This window comes from Heterodontus francisci, chromosome 2 (assembly GCF_036365525.1).
Source record: "Heterodontus francisci isolate sHetFra1 chromosome 2, sHetFra1.hap1, whole genome shotgun sequence".
Taxonomy (NCBI): domain Eukaryota; kingdom Metazoa; phylum Chordata; class Chondrichthyes; order Heterodontiformes; family Heterodontidae; genus Heterodontus; species Heterodontus francisci.
The window spans coordinates 156,010,814-156,025,883 of NC_090372.1; the positions used below are offsets into that span (position 1 = coordinate 156,010,814).

At 45.9% G+C, this 15,070-nt stretch overlaps 1 protein-coding gene across 7 annotated transcripts in view; it reads right to left on the reverse strand.

The window, feature by feature from the left end:
* Positions 1 to 15,070, reverse strand: part of cdk14 (cyclin dependent kinase 14) — a 779,114-nt gene that overhangs the window by 149,695 nt on the left and 614,349 nt on the right. Inside the window, exon 15 of one of the 7 annotated variants that reach the window (XR_010969007.1) lies at positions 6,517 to 6,690. The exons of the other annotated variants lie outside the window; for them this stretch is intronic. The gene's annotated coding sequence lies outside the window, so the exon portion shown is untranslated. The remainder of the gene's footprint in view (positions 1 to 6,516; positions 6,691 to 15,070) is intronic. 7 annotated transcript variants of the gene reach the window in all.

The following is a 15,070-nucleotide window of genomic DNA, read 5'->3' on the forward strand; positions in this document are numbered from 1 at the left end:
CTATATTGTACAATTTATCATAATTACAATCAGTGTTTAATTAATTGTATCTATGGGATAAAGTTAAAATTTCAACAAAGAGAGATAATAACATCAAAGGGTTCCTAATTTTTCATTGAATTAACATCTGAGATAAGATAGATAAGAGTTAAGTGTTAAGTAAAACATTCATGTCAACCTACCAATAAAATAAAGTGATGTCAGCACAAGAGAAGGAGATGCTCAGTGAGTAGCTGGTGAGTGTTTATTACTGAGGGACCTGGGAGTATATATGCACAAATCGTTGAATGTGGCAGAGCAGATTGAGAAAGTAGTTAATCCGGAGTACAGGAGCCCGGGGTTTATAAAGAGGGACACAGAGTACAAAAGCAAGGGTGTTATGGCTAACATTAAGGATTTTATTACTGAGGGAAGGAAGGGTAGAAATTGCAGAGGCAGTGGCCATAATCTTCCAATCCTCCTTAGATATAGATGTGGTGCCAGAGGACAAGAGAACTGCAAATGTTACACCCTTGTTCAAAAAGGGCATACGGATAAGCCCAGCAACTAAAGGCTTAATCTGGGTGGTGGGAAAGCTTTCAGAAACAATAATCTGGGACAATATTAACAGTTGTTTAGACAAATGCGGATTCTGTGCAATATTGTAATATCTTCAGTACACCGCCTCTCTGCTGCCCTCTGGTGGGAGGTGTAAATAAAGGTTTCCAACATGGCTGCTCCCAGTTAAGACCTCATGTCAGTTTAATTCTGAATGCACAACAGAAACATGAAGATGAAAGGATGGGACTTATTTTTGTTTACATTTCATGTGCGAGATTACAGTCTGAAAAGCAATCTGAAACACTTTTTGGAACTCCCAAAGTCGATTTTGAGGAAGTTTGAACCATTTGAAAAATTGCTTCGCGTGTCTGTAGTTCGTGGTCAGCTGCAACTCTGAATACGTAACTTTAAAAATATGGCACTGAAGACTTACTTTGCGACAATGGGGGAATTCAGCCCTAATAATGAGGACTGGTGTATTTATGAATGAAGGTTACACATTTGATTATGAGCCAATAAAATCCTAGCTGAGGAAAAGATGAATGTTTCCTCATCATGATAGGGCCAGCTGTGTTTGAGGTCGTGATTAAACAATGTTAACCAATGGACCCTGGTAGTTTGAACTATTCTGAAATAACTGAGATTCTGGACTCATATCATGGCTCTACTAAGAACAAAATAGCACTCAGACTTGCATTTCATGAAAGGAAGCAGTTGCCAAGTGAGTCTATGGCAGATTAGATTCTCAAATTAAAGAAACTTTCTCATCACTGTGGTTATGGTGCTAACTTAGAAGACAACCTTAGAGACATGTTTGTTAGAAGTCTAAAGAACAGTAAAAATCAAGTCCAAGCTTTTGTGTAAAGGCAATAAGCTGATGTGGAAGGAGATCTGCGATGAGGTCATGGAAATGGCAGGAAGTGATAGCTGCAGATTGCAAGGAAGTTCTTTGCCTGAGCTGTCGTGGGAGATCCACCGGATTTTAGCAGGAACCAGACAGCCAGGTTCACCGACTCAGACTCAGAAATTTAGATGCTACAGTTACCATGGAAGCCACAAACCATCCAAATGCTGCCATTTCTAGTCAAAGTGCTATGCCTGTGGGAAAGTCGGTCATATCCAGACTGCATACAAGAGTTTTGTTTTTATTCATTCATGTGATGTGGGTGTCGCTGGCTCGGCCAGCATTTATTGCCCATCCCTAATTGCACTCAAGAAGTTGGTGGTGAGCTGTCTTCTTGAAGCACTGCAGTACATGTGTTGTAGGTATACCCACAGTGCCTTGAGGAAGGGAGTTCCAGGATTTTGACACAGCAACAGTGGCGATATAGTTCCAAGTCAGGAAGCTGTTTGACTTGGAGGGGAACATGCAGGTGGTTGTGTTCCCATGCATTTGCTGCCCTTGTCCTTCTAGGTGGTAGAGGTCGTGGATTTGGAAGGTGCTGTCGAAGGAGCGTTAGTGCATTGCTGCATCTTGTAGATGGTACACACTACTTTCACTGTGCGTTGGCGGTGAAAGGAGTGAATTTTTGTGAATGGGGTGCCAATCAAGTGGGCTGCCTTGTCCTGGATGGTGTTGAGCTTCTTCAGTGTTGTTGAAGTTGCACCCATCCAGGCAAGTGGAGAGTATTCCATCACACCCCTGACTTGTGCCTTGCTTTGGGGATTCAGGAGGTGAGTTACTCACTGCAGGATTCCTAGCCTTTGACTTGCTCTTGTAGCCATGGTATTTATATGGCTACTCCAGTTCAGTTTCTGGTCAATGGTAACCCCAGGATGTTGATAGTGGGGGAATTCAGTGATGGTAATGCCATTGAATGTCAAGGGGAGATGGTTAGATTCTCTCTTGTTGGAGATGGTCATTGCAAAGCACTTGTGTGGCGCGGATGTTACTTGCCACTTATCAGCCCAAGCCTGGATATTGTCCAGGTCTTGCTGCATTTCTACACGGACTGCTTCAGTATCTGAGGAGTTGCGAATGGTGCTGAACATTGTGCAATCATCAGCAAACATCCCCACTTCTGACCTTATGTCTGAAGGAAGGTCATTGATGAAGCAGCTGAAGATGGTTGGGCCGAGGACACTACCCTAAGGAACTCCTGCAGTGTTGTCCTGGGGCTCAGTTGATTGGCCTCCAGCAACAACAATCATCTTCTTTTGCGCTATGTATGACTCCAACTAGTGGAGAGCGTTCCCCGATTCCCACTGACTCCTGTTTTGCTAGGGTTCCTTAATGCCATACTCAGTCAAATGCTGCCTTGATGTCAAGGGCAGTCACTCTCACCTCACCTCTTGTGTTCAGTTCTATTGCCATGTTTGAAATAAGGCTATAATGAGGTCAGGAGCTGAGTGGCCCTGGCGGAACCCAAACTGAGCAGGTTATTGCTAAGCAAGTGCCGCTTGATAGTACTGTCGACGACACCTTCCATCACTTTACTGATGATTGGGAGTAGACTGTTGGGGCAGTAATTGGCCGGGTTGAACCTGTCCTGTTTTTTGTGTTCAGGACATACCTGAGCAATTTTCCACAGCCGGGTAGATGCCAGTGTTGTAGTTGCACTGGAATAGCTTGGCTAGGGGTGTGGCAAATTCTGGAGCACGGGTCTTCAGTACTATTGCCGGAATATTGTCAAGGCCCATAGCCTTTGCAGCTTCCAGTGCCTTCAGTCATTTCTTGATATCACACGGAGTAAATTGAATTGGCTGAAGACTGGCATCTGTGATTCTGGGATCTTCAGGAGGAGGCCGAGATAGATCATCCACGTAGCACTTTTGGCTGAAGATTGTTGCAAATGCTTCAGCCCTATCTTTTGCACAGATGTGCTGGGCTCCCTCATCATTGAGGATGGGGATATGTGTGGAGCCACCTCATCCAGTTAGTTGTTTAATTGTCCACCACCATTCATGTCTGGATGTGGCAGGACTGCAGAGCTTAGATCTGATCCATTGCTTATGGGATTGCTTAGCTCTGTCTATCGCATGCTGCTTATGCAGTTTGGCACTCAAGTAGTCCTGGGTTGTAGCTTCACCAGGTTGACAGCTCATTTTGAGGTATGCCTGGTGCTGCTCCTGGCATGCCCTCCTGCAATCGTCATTGAACCAGGATTGGTCTCCCGGCTTGATGGTAATGGTAGAGTGGGGGATATGCTGGGCTATGAGGTTCGCAGGCTCACCACTCTGTGGGTGAAGAAATTTCACCTCATCTCAGTCCTGAAAGGTTTACCCGTATCCTTAGACTATGACCCCTGGTTCTGGACTCCCCCACAATCGGGAACATCCTTCCTACATCTACCCTGTCAAGTCTTGTTAGAATTTTATAGGTTTCTATCAGATCCCCCCTCACTCTTCTGAACTCCAGCGAATATAATCCTAACCGATTCAATCTCTCCTCATACGTCAGTCCCGCCATCCCAGGAATCAGTCTGGTAAAACTTCGCTGCACTCCCTCTATAGCAAGAACATCCTTCCACAGATAAGGAGACCAAAACTGTAAACAATATTCCAGGTGTGGCCTCACCAATGCCCTGTATAATTGCAGCAAGACATCCCTGCTCCTGTACTCGAATCCTCTCACTATGAAGGCCAACATACCATTTGCCGTTTTTACTGCCTGTTGCACCTGCATGCTTACCTTCAGCGACTGGTGTACGAGAACACCCAGATCTCGCTGCATATTCCCCTCTCTCAGTTTATAGCCATTCAGATAATAATCTGCCTTCCTGGTTTTGCCACCAAAGTGGATAACCTCACATTTATCCACATTATACTGCATCTGCCATGCATTAGCCCACTCACTCAATTTGTCCAAATCACCCTGAAGCCTCTCTGCATCCTCCTCACAACTCACCCTCCCACCCACTTTTGTGTCATCTGCAAATTTGGAGATATTACATTTAGTTGTCTCATTTAAATCATTAATGTATATTGTCAACAGCTGCGGTCCTAGCACCGATCCCTGCGGTGCCCCACTAGTCACTGCCTGCCATTTGGTAAAAGACCCATTTATCCCTACTCTTTGTTTCCTTTTGCCAACCAATTTTGTATCCATCGCAATACACTACACTCAATCCCATGCGCTTTAATTTTACATGCTAATCTCTTAAGTGTCAAGAATGATTTCCCTTTCGTAAATCCATGCTGACTCTGCCCGATTCTACCACTGTTCTCCAGGTGCTCTGCTATAAAATCTTTGAAAATGGGCTCTAGAATTTTCCCCACTACCGACGTCAAGCTGACTGGTCTATAATTCCCTGCTTTCTCTCTACCTCCATTTTTAAATAGTGGGGTTACATTAGCTACCCTCCAATCTGCAGGAACTGTTCCAGAGTCTATAGAATCTTGGAAGATTCCAATGCATCCACTATTTCAAACAGGAAGATCAAGAGTTGTACTCAGTCAGAGAGCAAGGAATACAGCGCATGGAAAATGAAAGAAAAAGGGTTGAAAATATAAGTACAGCACTCTCAGTAAACAGAAAGTTGAAGAGACACAACTTATCTTTGTTGTTGATACCGTCACAGCAGTGTCTGTTATCTTGGAAGGAGAGTACAAAACGTCCCTAAGTCACATTCCTTTATGAAAAACTGGTGTGAAACTGACTAGTTATTCCAATAACAGAATTCCAGTATTAGGTGAAGTTAATGTTAAGGTGGAATACAATGATACATCCGATTACTTGCCATTGATAGTAGTAGGAGGGAACAAAGTCTCCCTGAGAAGAAATTGGCTTAACAACATACATTTAAACTCGGCTGAGTTATTTACAGTCAGGATCAGTAAGACTACATCTGACACTGAGGAAGTGCTAAGTGTGCACAAAGTGGTCTTTGAGCAAGGAAGACCAAATGATAAAATTAGACATCACAAGACTAAAGTCAAGATAAAGGACAATGTACAGCCGAAATTTTGCAAAGCAAATCCAGTGCCTTATGCACTGTCAGATGCAGTAAGTAAAGAGCTGGATAGATTAGAAAGAACAGGGGCAATTAAAATGGTGAAGAGCAGTGAATTGTGGTAGTTCAAAAAGCAGACGAGTCTGTTCGAATTTGTGGGGATTGTAAACAATGATTGAAAATGATACTTACCCACTGCCTACGAGTGATGATTTGTTTTCTAATTTAGCAAACAGGAAGGTCTTTAGTAAAAATAGATCTGTCAAATGCACATCTGCAATAAATGCTGGCCGAGCCAGTGATGGCCACATCTCGTGGAAAAATTAAAAAAAAGAAGTAACAGACAAGTGCAAGGAATTGCTTACCAATCATACATACAAAGGGCTGTACCAGTACAAAAGCTTACCATTTCAGGGAGTCTACTGCTTCTGCAGTGTTCCAGAGCATCATGGATCAGGTACTAAGTGGGTTGAAAGGAGTGTGTTTTTTCCTGGATGGCATTTTAATTAGCACTAAGACAGACAAAAAGCACATTGTACTGTTGAACGAAGTCCTAGATCGACTTTGAGAGTATGGCATCAAAGCTAAAAAGCACAATTGTTGCTTCATGATGTCAAGTGTAACATATCTGGGTCACCAGATAGATGGTGAAGGTACCCACCCAACACAGAGAAGGTTGAGGAGATTTTAAAAGCAAAGAGATCAGAGAACAAAAAACTTAGAACATTCATAGGAATCGTTGTTTATAGATCCCCGACTTAGCCAATACATTCGCTCCATTGTACCAACTGCTCAAAGATAGAATAGATTGGGAGTGGTCTGTGCAGTGTCAAAGCATTTGAAGAAGTGAAGAAAGTACTGACTAGTGATGCTGTTTTGACCCACTATGATCCCAAGAAACCATTGGTTTTAGCATGCGATGCCTCAACATAGGGGTTAGGTGTGGTATTATGGCGCATAATGGAAGACATGGAGAAGCCTGTAGCATAAGCTTCACGTACTTTAACAAAGTCAGAGCAAAATTACTCAAGTTGAGAAAGAGGCATTAGCGATCATGTATGGTGTTACAAAGTTCCATAATTACCTGTACGGTAGAAAGCTGCGGGACCCGAGAGAAGTCCTGTGAAAAGGTGCCCCGAACACCCAAAACATCCACGAACGGCCCCCCCCGGCCGCAACTTCAAAGCGCCCGCGGGAGATGGCTCGGAGAGCATCTGCAGCGCACTGTCGGCAATGCTGCATGCCTTTATTTAAACCACTGCAAAAAAAAAAAACCCTTAGCAAATGTAATCACCTCTAAGTCTGCCAAAAGATGCTTCACCTCCCGAAGGACGTGGATGAGCTTTCCGGACGTCGATGGTGGGCACTGAGGAAATGGCTTATTACCTGCACCAGATTCCACCCCCCTCCCCCCCCTTTACCCCCCTTCCGCCCCCCCCACCCCCGTCCCCTTCCCTGCTCCACCCTCTCAGCTCACCCCCTCACAACCCCGTCCCAGCCCGCCCCCCCCTCGCACCATCTTCACCCCGCACCCCCTTCCCCTGCACCCCCCCCCACCCCCTCCCTCTACCCCTCCCCCTTGCATCCCCTCCTCCCACCGGCACCATCCTACACCTGTGTAGGGGCCCCAACAACCCCACTGCCTTGTGGGCGTCTCGGGAGAGACCAAGGCTAAGGGAGTAAACCCTAACAGAAAATCCGGAGCGGAACCCCGTAGGCGGTCATGTGTCACCTTTGGCATGTTTCCGGCAGTTCCTGCAGCCATACTGGTGCCAAACGTCGTGTCCTGCACTCCTTTGGACCCCACCAGAAAGGCCGAGAGGGGGGTTTTGACGACTGGGCAACTCTCAACCTCCATAAATTTGCCCAGGCATGCGCCATGGAGAGGTCACTCCATAGTTGCCTCACAGCGACTGAAACAACACGGAAGGCAGCAGTTACGGGTTATAAGTCCAGATAAATTGGCGTAGAAACTGGGCGCCACGGGTTGCCTTTGTCGGTGGGAGAGGTCATTGCACCTCACTGGACAGCTACCGCCCGCCTCAAACCGGGCAGCCCCCGGTCAATAAGGTTCTGTCCCGCCACAGTCTGCCTGCTTCAATGGGTGCTTGGAGCTCAGGGTCATTGCCCGAAAGGTGGACTGATACACCGCACCAAACAACATGAAAAAAGGAAAGAAGGTACCAGCCCTTCGCTTTGCAAGCTGGAACGTCAGAACTATGTGTCCTGGCCTGTCGGAAGACCTTACACAAATCAACGATTCTCGGAAGACCGCCATCATTAACAACGAGCTCAGTAGACTCAATGTGGACATTGCAGCACTTCAGGAGACTCGCCTCCCCGCGAGTGGCTCTCTAGCAGAGCAAGACTACACCTTCTTCTGGCAGGGCAGGGATCCTGAAGAACCAAGACAGCATGGAGTGGGCTTCGCCATCAGAAACTCCTTGCTCAGCATGATAGAGCCTCCCTCAAATGGCTCGGAACGCATACTGTCCATCCGACTGCTCACCACCTCTGGTCCAGTACACCTACTCAGCATCTATGCTCCAACACTCTGTTCCGCACCTGAAGCTAAAGACCAGTTCTATGAACAACTCCATAACATCATTAGCAGCATCCCCAACACCGAACACCTATTCCTGCTGGGGGACTTTAATGCCAGGGTTGGGGCCGACCATGACTCATGGCCCTCCTGCCTTGGGCGCTATGGCGTTGGAAGGATGAATGAGAACGGGCAGAGACTGCTTGAGTTGTGTACCTATCATAACCTCTGCATCACCAACTCGTTCTTTCACACTAAACCCTGTCACCAGGTTTCATGGAGGCACCCAAGATCACGTCGTTGGCACCAGCTAGACCTCATTGTCACAAGGCGAGCCGCCTTAAACAGTGTTCAAATCACACGCAGCTTCCACAGTGCGGACTGCGACACCGACCACTCCCTGGTGTGCAGCAAGGTTAGACTCAGACCAAAGAAGTTGCATCATTCCAAGCAGAAGGGCCACCCGCGCATCAACACGAGCAGAATTTCTCACCCACAGCTGTTACAAAAATTTCTAAATTCACTTGTAACAGCCCTTCAAAACACTCCCACAGGGGATGCTGAGACCAAGTGGGCCCACATCAGAGACGCCATCTATGAGTCAGCTTTGACCACCTACGGCAAAAGTGCGAAGAGAAATGCAGACTGGTTTCAATCTCATAATGAAGAGCTGGAACCTGTCATAGCCGCTAAGCGCATTGCACTTTTGAACTACAAGAAAGCCCCCAGCGATTTAACATCCGCAGCACTTAAAGCAGCCAGAAGTACTGCACAAAGAACAGCTAGGCGTTGCGCAAACGACTACTGGCAACACCTATGCAGTCATATTCAGCTGGCCTCAGACACCGGAAACATCAGAGGAATGTATGATGGCATGAAGAGAGCTCTTGGGCCAACCATCAAGAAGATCACCCCCCTCAAATCTAAATCGGGGGACATAATCACTGACCAACGCAAACAGATGGACCGCTGGGTTGAGCACTACCTAGAACTGTACTCCAGGGAGAATGCTGTCACTGAGACTGCCCTCAATGCAGCCCAGCCTCTACCAGTCATGGATGAGCTGGACATACAGCCAACCAAATCGGAACTCAGTGATGCCATTGATTCCCTAGCCAGCGGAAAAGCCCCTGGGAAGGACAGCATTACCCCTGAAATAATCAAGAGTGCTAAGCCTGCTATACTCTCAGCACTACATGAACTGCTATGCCTGTGCTGGGACGAGGGAGCAGTACCCCAGGACATGCGCGATGCCAACATCATCACCCTCTATAAAAACAAAGGTGACCGCGGTGACTGCAACAACTACCGTGGAATCTCCCTGCTCAGCATAGTGGGGAAAGTCTTTGCTCGAGTCGCTCTGAACAGGCTCCAGAAGCTGGCCGAGCGCATCTACCCTGAGGCACAGTGTGGCTTTCGTGCAGAGAGATCGACTATTGACATGCTGTTCTCCCTTCGTCAGATACAGGAGAAATGCCGTGAACAACAGATGCCCCTCTACATTGCTTTCATTGATCTCACCAAAGCCTTTGACCTCGTCAGCAGACGTGGTCTCTTCAGACTACTAGAAAAGATCGGATGTCCACCAAAGCTACTAAGTATCATCACCTCATTCCATGATAATATGAAAGGCACAATTCAACATGGTGGCTCCTCATCAGAGCCCTTTCCTATCCTGAGTGGTGTGAAACAGGGCTGTGTTCTCGCACCCACACTTTTTGGGATTTTCTTCTCCCTGCTGCTTTCACATGCGTTCAAATCCTCTGAAGAAGGAATTTTCCTCCACACAAGATCAGGGGGCAGGTTGTTCAACCTTGCCCGTCTAAGAGCGAAGTCCAAAGTACGGAAAGTCCTCATCAGAGAACTCCTCTTTGCTGACGATGCTGCTTTAACATCTCACACTGAAGAATGCCTGCAGAGTCTCATCGACAGGTTTGCGTCTGCCTGCAATGAATTTGGCCTAACCATCAGCCTCAAGAAAACGAACATCATGGGGCAGGATGTCAGAAATGCTCCATCCATCAATATTGGCGACCACGCTCTGGAAGTGGTTCAAGAGTTCACCTACCTAGGCTCAACTATCACCAGTAACCTGTCTCTAGATGCAGAAATCAACAAGCGCATGGGTAAGGCTTCCACTGCTATGTTCAGACTGGCCAAGAGAGTGTGGGAAAATGGCGCACTGACACGGAACACAAAAGTCCGAGTGTATCAGGCCTGTGTCCTCAGTACCTTGCTCTACGGCAGCGAGGCCTGGACAACGTATGCCAGCCAAGAGCGACGTCTCAATTCATTCCATCTTCGCTGCCTTCGGAGAATACTTGGCATCAGGTGGCAGGACTATATCTCCAACACAGAAGTCCTTGAAGCGGCCAACACCCCCAGCTTATACACACTACTGAGTCAGCGGCGCTTGAGATGGCTTGGCCATGTGAGCCGCATGGAAGATGGCAGGATCCCCAAAGACACATTGTACAGCGAGCTCGCCACTGGTATCAGACCCACCGGCCGTCCATGTCTCCGTTATAAAGACGTCTGCAAACGCGACATGAAATCGTGTGACATTGATCACAAGTCGTGGGAGTCAGTTGCCAGCATTCGCCAGAGCTGGCGGGCAGCCATAAAGACAGGGCTAAATTGTGGCGAGTCGAAGAGACTTAGTAGTTGGCAGGAAAAAAGACAGAGGCGCAAGGGGAGAGCCAACTGTGCAACAGCCCCAACAAACAAATTTCTCTGCAGCACCTGTGGAAGAGCCTGTCACTCCAGAATTGGCCTTTATAGCCACTCCAGGCACTGCTTCACAAACCACTGACCACCTCCAGGCGCGTATCCATTGTCTCTCGAGATAAGGAGGCCCAAAAGAAAAAAAAAAAGAAGAAAGTTCACTTTGTTAATTGACCACCAAGCCCTTACGATCATGTTTGATTCAAAGAAGGGAGTTCCATCTCTAGCGACAGCATGGTTTCAGAGATGGGCGTTGATTTTGATGGCCCATCAGTACAAGATTTCAATATCATAAGTCAGCAGATCATGCAAACGCAGATGTTCTTTCCAGATTTTCCGTGAAGACTGATTCATTTTTAACCCAAGAGTTACCTATAAATTACTTCACATACACAAATGACATGCCAGTGGAATTTCACAAGAAACTCGCATGGATGTGGTGCTCAGTAAAGTACTCAATTATGTCATAAATGGCTGGCCTAAAGAGTGTGATGATGAGAAATTGCAGGAGTATTTCATACGTAGAAATGAACTAAATGCAGATCAAGGCTGTTTCCTATGGGGTTTAAGAATCATTATTTCACCAAGGTTTAGAGAGAGATTTTTACAGGAACTTCATCAAGAGCACACAGGGATAGTCCCTATGAAAGCACTAGCAAGAATATTTTTGGTATCCAAAGGCAGGTCGAGAAATTGAAGAGTTGGTGAAAATTTGTGAGGTGTGTTGAAGTGTGTCTCAGAATCAGAAATAATCAAACCAAAGTTCATTTCACTCTATGGTGAAACACAAGTAAACTGTGGGACCTAGTATGTGTCAATTTCTTCGAAGTGGAAGGTAGAGTATTTTGTTTTAGTCGATACCTATAGCAAGTGGATAAATGTTGAGTTTATGCCCAATACCACAAGTGCAAAACTATTGAGGTTTTGAGAAGTTGGTTTGTAATTTATAGATTGGCAGACATTTGGTGTCAGATAATGGTCCACAGTTTACAGCAGAAGAGTTTGAACTATTTGAGTAAGAATGGAGTCAAACACACTCTAATACCATCATAGCACCCAGCATTGAATGGTACTGCAGAAAGAAGTGTACAAGTTGCGAAGAGGTCTATGCAGAAGTATTTGCTCAGTGACAAGCTAGGCAGTAATTTCCATGTTTCTCTTCAACACAAGCTAAATAATTTTATCTAGTCTTACAGAATAACCCCACTGTCTACAACAGGTTAGGTTGCTCACCTTACGAGTTAGCATTGTTATGAAAGTGCTTCTATTTGTTTTAATGTCTTTTTGAGGACTCATATTTTAGAATTATGGACACTGGTGCATATGGGAAAACTGAAAAGATTCCATGGATTTTTTTTTTTTTACAAGGGTCACTGAGAGGTCTTGTTTGAAAACAAGCCTTTACTGGATGTCACATGCCTTAAGCTCAATGAACAACAGAAACCTTGGTGACTTGGGGGAGATGTTTACAGAGAAGTGGAATACTGTTTTGGTTCAGTTGGAATATTGTTTTGGTTCAGTTGGACTGTGTTGAAAGTAGTTGGGTTTGTAGCCTGCTGAAAAACACCCAGCTCCTCTTTCTCCACCTCTGGTAAAAAAAACCCCTGCAAATCCAGTGTGCGAGAGCTAAAACCTCTGATGCTGCATTTCTCCTGAGACGCTCCTGGAAGGCCTGCCAGATTAACTCTCGATGCCGCCTGAAAAGAACTCCTCCAGAAAAGATCCCAGTGACCTGTTTATGTGTACTCGGACGCCAGGCTGTATGCCATTTTTGGGACACAACATATCTCATCCTTTTTCTTCAAGAATTAACAAGTATTTGGCCAAAGTATTCTTTTCGTCTTTTTTTTGTAAAGAGAGAATTTCTTTATTTTTTTTCTTTAACCAGTGTGTGTGAGTATGTGTGTCTTGGGCATTTAAAAAGGGAAGTTTCATATATCAATCTATGTGTTAACGCTTTGCTTCTTTACTGGATAATTCTTGTTTTATAATAAATTGATAATTTTGTTGTTTATGAAAGAAACCTAGTTGGTGTATTTTATTCTGGGATAACGAGTAGACTATATGATTGACCATTTCTGTAACTGGGTAAATATTTAAATCTATGTTGTGACCCATGGAGAAGTGGAACTAGAAAAGACAGTGCACTCCTCCCGCCTCAGTTTTAACAGTGTTCAAATATGCTCCTAGGACAAGGTTTAGTTTGCTTAAGCCAGATGTCAATACCAAAGTAAGAGAAAAGCAAGACAGAGTGAAGATGAGTCACGATACTCGAGGCATGAAAATGAGAGAGTTCAGTGCTCGTCAGACGGTAATTATGACAAACCACCGAGGTGATAAGAAGTATGTGATTGGAGTGCATTCACATATCCAGTGAAGGTTGGAGAAAAATTCCATCAGTATCATGTCAATCATTCGCTTGCAAGAGGAAATCTGACAAAGGGAGAGCATGAGAACCCTCCTATAGTCCAGGTTCCTACAGTTCCAAGTGAAAGTCAGAAAGAAAGCAGACATCACAAAGAAACTGAAAGTTTGCTGATATCACAGAATCCACCGGTAGAGCAAAGTGAGTCAGGGTCTTTGATTAAGACTAATCAATTAATTTCACAGTCCCAACCATTAAGTGGAGTTGGTAGTCAAAGTCAAAGTTCAGGGTTGACACAGTCTGTGATTTTGGGAGAACAGAGTCAAGCTAATGAAAATGGAAGATGATACCCAGACAGTAAGAGAAAGAAGCCAGATAAGTTAATTCTGACTTTATGATGGAGGGAAAGTCAAGGCAGCATTTGACAAAGTATGGAATCAAGGAGCCTTAGCCAAACTGAAGCCAATGGGAATCAGGGGAAAACTCTCCACTAGTTGGAGTCATTCCTAGCACAAAGAGGTTGTGGTTGCTGGAGGCCAATCACCTCATTCCCAGGCCATCACTGCAGGAGTTCCTCAGAGTAGTGTCCTAGGCTCAACCACCTGCAGCTGATTCATCAATGAGCTTCCTTCCTTCACGTGGTCAGAATTAGGGAGGTCCGCTAATGATTGTAACATGTTCAGGACCATTCGCGACTCCTCAGATACTGAGGCAATCTGTGTTCACTTGCAGTAGGGCGGCACAGTGGCGCTGTGGTTAGCACCGCAGCCTCACAGCTCCAGCGACCCGGGTTCAATTCTGGGTTCTGCCTGTGTGGAGTTTGCAAGTTCTCCCTGTGTCTGCGTGGGTTTCCTCCCACATGCCAAAGACTTGCAGGTTGATAGGTAAATTGGCCATTAGCAATTGCTCCTAGTATAGGTAGGTGGTAGGGAAATATAGGGATAGGTGGGGATGTGGTAGGAATATGGGATTAGTGTAGGATTAGTATAAATGGGTGGTTGATGGTCGGCACAGACTCGGTGGGCCGAAGGGCCTGTTTCAGTGCTGTATCTCTAAACTAAACTAAACCTGGACAACATTCAGGCTAGAGTTGCTAAGTGGCAAGCAACATTTGCACCACATAAGTGCCAGGCAATGACCATCTCCAACAAAAGAGAATCTAACCATCTCCCCTTGACATTCAATGGCATTACCCATTGCTGAATCCCCCACTATCAACATCTTGGGGCTACCTTTGACCAGAGACTGAACTGGAGTAGCCACATTAATACTGTGGCTACAAGAACAGGTCAGAGGCTGGTAATTCTGTGGTTAGTAACTCACCTCCTATCTCCCAAAGCCTGTCCACCACCTACAAGGCACAAATCAGAAGTGTGATGGAATACTCTCCACTTGCCTGGATGGGTGCAGCACCAACACCACTGAGGAATCTCAACACCATCCAGGACAAAGCAGCCCACTTGATCGGTACCCCATGCACCACCTTCAATATTCACTCCCTCCACCACCGAAGCACAGTGGCAGCAATATGTACCATCTATAAGATATACTTCAGCAACTCACCATGCCTCTTTCAACAGCACCCTCCAAACCCACAACCTCTTCCACCTAGAAGGACAAGGACAGCAGAGCCTGGGAACACCACCACCTGCAAGTTCCCCTCCAAGCCACACACCATCCTGACTTGGAACTATATTGCCATTCCTTCAGTGTTGGTGGGTCAAAATCCTGGAACTCCCACCCTAACAGCACTGTGGGTGTACCTACACCAGATGGACTACAGCACTTTAAGGAGGCATCTCACCACCACCTTCTCAAGGGCAATTAGGGATGGGCAAAAATTGCTGGCCTAGCCAGCGACGCCCACGTCCCATGCAACAAATAACAGAAAGCTCACTCTGGCCTTAATCTCAAAGATGACATTTTCATGAACTTTGCCTTGCTGAGGTTACGTTCGTGCCCATTTCTTCTTTACTGTTCGCGTCCACTCCTCTGTATTATTGGGGT